Below are 6,000 nucleotides of genomic sequence, written 5' to 3' on the forward strand. Positions count from 1 at the left end.
TACCTGGCCCAGTGGGGTAGATTATCAGCGATAGAATACCTGGCCCAGCAGGGTAGATTATCAGATATAGAATACCTGGCCCAGTAGAGCAGATTATCAGAGATAGAATACCTAGCCCAGTAGAGTAGATTATCAGAGATAGAATACCTAGCCCAGTAGAGCAGATTATCAGAGATAGAATACCTAGCCCAGTAGAGTAGATTATCAGAGATAGAATACCTGGCCCAGTAGGGTAGATTATCAGAGAAAGAATACCTAGCCCAGTAGAGTAGATTATCAGAGATAGAATACCTGGCCCAGTAGAATAGATTATCAGAGATAGAACACCTGGCCCAGTAGGGTAGATTATCAGAGATATAATACCTAGCCCAGTAGAGTAGATTATCAGAGATAGAATACCTGGCCCAGTAGGGTAGATTATCAGAGATAGAATACATGGCCCAGCAGGGCAGATTATCAGAGATAGAATACCTGGCCCAGTAGAGTAGATTATCAGAGATAGAATACCTGGCCCAGTAGGGTAGATTATCAGAGATAGAATACCTGGCCCAGTAGGGCAGATTATCAGAGATAGAATACCTGGCCCAGTAGAATAGATTATCAGAGATAGAATACCTGGCCCAGAAGGGCAGATTATCAGAGATAGAATAGCTGGCCCAGTAGGGTAGATTATCAGAGATAGAATAGGTGGCCCAGTAGAATAGATTATCAGAGATAGAATACCTGGCCCAGCAGGGTAGATTATCAGAGATAGAATACCTGGCCCAGTAGAGTAGATTATCAGAGATAGAATACCTGGCCCAGAAGGGTAGATTATCAGAGATAGAATACCTAGCCCAGTAGGGTAGATTATCAGAGATAGAACACCTGGCCCAGTAGGGTAGATTATCAGAGATAGAGTACCTGGCCCAGTGGGGTAGATTATCAGAGATTGAATACCTGGCCCAGTAGGGTAGAATATCAGAGATAGAATACCTGGCCCAGTGGAGTAGATTATCAGAGATAGAATACCTGGCCCAGTAGGGTAGATTATCAGAGATAGAATACCTGGCCCAGTAGAGTAGATTATCAGAGATAGAATACCTGGCCCAGTAGGGTAGATTATCAGAGATAGAATACCTGGCCCAGTAGAGTAGATTATCAGAGATAGAGTACCTGGCCCAGTCGGGTAGATTATCAGAGATAGAATACCTGGCCCAGTAGGGTAGATTATCAGAGATAGAATACCTAGCCCAGTAGGGTAGATTATCAGAGATGGAATACCTGGCCCACTAGGGTAGATTATCAGAGATAGAATACCTGGTCCAGTAGAATAGATCATCGGAGATAAAATACCTGGCCCAGTAGGGTAGATTATCAGAGATAGAATACCTGGCCCAGTAGGGTAGATTATCAGAGATAGAATACCTGGCCCAGTAGGGTAGATTATCAGCGATAGAATACCTGGCCCAGTAGGGTAGATTATCAGAGATAGAATACCTGGCCCAGTAGGGTAGATTATCAGAGATAGAATATCTGGCCCAGTAGAGTAGATTATCAAAGATAGAATACCTAGTCCAGTAGGGTAGATTATCAGAGATAGAATACCTAGCCCAGTAGAGTAAATTATCAGAGATAGAATACCTGGCCCAGTGGAGTAGATTATCAGAGATAGAATACCTGGCCCGGTAGGGTAGATTATCAGAGAAAGAATACCTGGCCCAGTAGGGAAGATTATCAGAGATAGAATACCTGGCCCAGTCGGTAGATTATCAGAGATAGAATACCTAGCCCAGTAGAGCAGACTATCAGAGATAGAATACCTGGCCCAGCAGAGTAGATTATCAGAGATAGAATACCTGGCCCAGTAGAGCAGATAATCAGAAATAGAATACCTGGCCCAGTAGGGTAGATTATCAGAGATAGAATACCTGGCCCAGCAGAGCAGATAATCAGAAATAGAATACCTGGCCCAGCAGAGTAGATTATCAGAGATAGAATAGCTGGCCCAGTAGAGTAGATTATCAGACATAGAATACCTGGCCCAGTAGAGTAGATTATCAGAGATAGAGTCCTGGCCCAGTAGGGTAGATTATCAGAGATAGAATACCTAGCCCAGTGGGGTAGATTATCAGAGATAGAATACCTGGCCCAGTAGGGTAGCATATCAGAGATAGAATACCTAGCCCAGTAGGGTAGATTATCAGAGATAGAATACCTGGCCCAGTAGGGTAGCTTATCAGAGATAGAACACCTAGCCCAGCAGGGTAGATTATCAGAGGTAGATTACCTGGCCCAGTAGAGTAGATTATCAGAGATAGAATACCTAGCCCAGTAGGGTAGATTATCAGAGATAGAATACCTGGCCCACTAGGGTAGATTATCAGAGATAGAATACCTGGTCCAGTAGAATAGATTATTGGAGATAAAATACCTGGCCCAGTAGGGTAGATTATCAGAGATAGAATACCTGGCCCAGTAGGGTAGATTATCAGAGATAGAATACCTGGCCCAGTAGGGTAGATTATCAGCGATAGAATACCTGGCCCAGTGGGGTAGATTATCAGAGATAGAATACCTGGCCCAGTTGGGTAGATTATCAGAGATAGAATATCTGGCCCAGTAGAGCAGATTATCAAAGATAGAATACCTAGCCCAGTAGGGTAGATTATCAGAGATAGAATACCTAGCCCAGTAGAGTAGATTATCAGAGATAGAATACCTGGCCCAGTAGAATAGATTATCAGAGATAGAATACCTGGCCCAGTAGGGCAGATTATCAGAGATAGAATACCTGGACCAGTCGGGTAGATTATCAGAGATAGAATACCTAGCCCAGTAGAATAGATTATCAGAGATAGAATACCTGGCCCAGTAGGGTGGAGTCTCAGAGATAGAATATCTAGTCCAGTAGAATAGATTATCGGAGATAGAATACCTGACCCAGTCGGGTAGATTATCAGAGATAGAGGCCTAGAAATTCACGATGGCCCCGCCAGCTGGCTAGCGCCCAAAAGTTAGCGCTGGGCGCGGAGCCATTTGCGACCGTCAGATATTCACTTTTTGCGCCCCAAGTCGGAACCGGGCGCTATTCCAGGTTGTGCGCGCCCCCGCTTGGGGCGTTGAAACTGAATTTCAGCGCTCTAGGTGCCGCTGCGCCACCCGATGCGGTGCGGCAGGCTGCGGTACTGCAGGCCTCCTCCTTCTCTTAAGGTGGAGGTGCCTGCAACGGGGAGATCGCCGCTGGATTGTGCCGGCAAATGAGCCCAGCACCACGGAGAAGTGCCGGGCTCGCGGAAAGCAGCCGGCAATGCCACGGGGGGGGGTGGTGGAGGAGGCCGGGGAAGGAGGTGCGGGCAGGCGGCTGCCGAAAATGCGGCCGGCCGCACCTCCACCTTTATGCGCCCCAATAAGGCTGCAGTAAGGCCCTGGTCTCCGGATGTTAGTAGCGGCCGGCACGGACGAGGCGGCGGCAACTGAATATGGGGGTCGGGCCGGCATCGGGGCGGAAAGGGGGCACTGCGCACACCGATGACGTCATCGGTGCCGGCGCAGCGCTACCGGCTACCGCCGCCATTACCGCCGAGCTCAATATCAGCGCAACCTCCTCTACTGGCGCAGAAGCCCTCTTTAGGCGGTAACTGGGCGCAAAGCTTGCAGCGCCTTACTGAATTTCTAGGCCAGAATACCTGGCCCAGTAGGGTAGATTATCAGCGATAGAATACCTGGCCCAGTGGGTAGATTATCAGAGATCGAATAGCAGGGACAGTAGGGTAGATTATCAGAGATAGAATACCTAGCCCAGTAGAGCAGATTATCAGAGATAGAATACCTAGCCCAGTAGAGCAGATTATCAGAGATAGAATACCTGGCCCAGTAGAGCAGATTATCAGACATAGAATACCTGGCCCAGTGGAGTAGATTATCAGAGATAGAATACCTGGCCGGTAGGGTAGATTATCAGAGATAGAATGCCTGGCCCAGTAGGGAAGATTATCAGAGATAGAATACCTGGCCCAGTCGGTAGATTATCAGAGATAGAATACCTAGCCCAGTAGAGCAGACTATCAGAGATAGAATAGCTGGCCCAGTAGAGTAGATTATCAGAGATAGAATACCTGGCCCAGTAGAGCAGATAATCAGAAATAGAATACCTGGCCCAGTAGAGTAGATTATCAGAGATAGAATACCTGGCCCAGTAGAGTAGATTATCAGAGATAGAATACCTGGCCCAGTAGAGTAGATTATCAGAGATAGAATACCTGGCCCAGTAGAGTAGATTATCAGAGATAGAATACCTGGCCCAGTAGGGTAGATTATCAGAGATAGAATACCTAGCCCAGTAGGGTAGATGATCAGAGATAGAATACCTGGCCCAGCAGAGCAGATTATCAGAGATAGAATACCTGGCCCAGTAGGATAGATTATCAGAGATAGAATACCTGGCACAGTAGAGCAGGTTTTCAGAGATAGAATACCTGGCCCAGTACGGTAGATTATCAGAGATAGAATACCTGGCCCAGTAGGGTAGATTATCAGAGATAGAATACCTGGCCCAGTGGGGTAGATTATCAGAGATAGAATACCTGGCCCAGTAGAAAAGATTATCAGAGATAGAATTCCTGGCCCAGTAGGGTAGATTATCAGAGATAGAATACTTGGCCCAGTAGGGTAGATTATCAGCGATAGAATACCTGGCCCAGTTGGGCAGATTATCAGAGATAGAATACCTGGCCCAGTAGGGTAGATTATCAGAGATAGAATACCTGGCCCAGTAGAGTAGATTATCAGAGATAGAATACCTGGCCCAGTACAGCAGATTATCAGAGATAGAATACCTGACCCAGTAGGGTAGATTATCAGATATAGAATACCTGGCCCAGTAGAGTAGATTATCAGAGATAGAATACCTGGCCCAGTAGAGTAGATTATCAGAGATAGAATACCTGGCCCAGAAGGGTAGATTATTAGATATAGAATACCTGGCCCAGCAGAGTAGATTATCAGAGATAGAATACCTAGCCCAGTAGAGTAGATTATCAGATATAGAATACCTGGTCCAGCAGAGTAGATTATCGGAGATAGAATACCTGGCCCAGTAGAGTAGATTATCAGAGATAGAATACCTGGCCCAGTAGGGTAGATTATCAGAGATAGAATACCTGGCCCAGTAGAGTAGATTATCGGAGATAGAATACCTGGCCCAGTAGAGTAGATTATCAGAGATAGAATACCTGGCCCAGTCGGGTAGATTATCAGAGATAGAATACCTGGCCCAGAAGGGTAGATTATCAGAGATAGAATACCTGGCCCAGTAGAATAGATTATCAGAGATAGAATACCTGGCCCAGTAGGGTAGATTATCAGATATGGAATACCTGGCCCAGTAGGGTAGATTATCAGAGATAGAATACCTAGCCCAGCAGGGTAGATTATCAGAGATAGAATACCTGGCCCTGCAGGGTAGATTATCAGAGGTCGAATACCTGGCCCTGTTGGGTAGATTATCAGAGATAGAATACCTGGTCCAGTAGAGTAGATTATCAGAGATAGAATACCTGGCCCAGTAGAGTAGATTATCAGAGATAGAATACCTGGCCCAGTAGGGTAGATTATCAGAGATAGAATACCTGGCCCAGTAGGGTAGATTATCAGAGATAGAATACCTGGCCCTGTTGGGTAGATTATCAGAGATAGAATACCTGGCCCAGTAGAGTAGATTATCAGAGATAGAATACCTGGCCCAGTAGAGTAGATTATCAGAGATAGAATACCTAGCCCACTCGGGTAGATTATCAGAGATACAATACCAGGCCCAGTAGGGTAGATTATCAGAGATAGAATACCTGGCCCAGTAGAGTAGATTATCGGAGATAGAATACCTGGCCCAGCAGGGTAGATTATCAGAAATAGAATACCTGGCCCAGTAGAGCAGATTATCAGAGATAGAATACCTAGCCCAGCAGGGTAGATTAGCAGAGATAGAATACCTGGCACAGTAGGGTAGATTATTTGCGATAG

General features: G+C 46.0%; 1 protein-coding gene across 8 annotated transcripts in view; it reads right to left on the reverse strand.

The window, feature by feature from the left end:
* Positions 1-6,000, reverse strand: part of pxylp1 (2-phosphoxylose phosphatase 1) — a 574,980-nt gene that overhangs the window by 179,089 nt on the left and 389,891 nt on the right. The gene's annotated exons all lie outside the window — the stretch shown is intronic.

Source organism: Somniosus microcephalus, chromosome 6 (genome assembly GCF_052327205.1).
Source record: "Somniosus microcephalus isolate GS21.2 chromosome 6, FLI_Smic_1.0, whole genome shotgun sequence".
Lineage (NCBI taxonomy): Eukaryota > Metazoa > Chordata > Chondrichthyes > Squaliformes > Somniosidae > Somniosus > Somniosus microcephalus.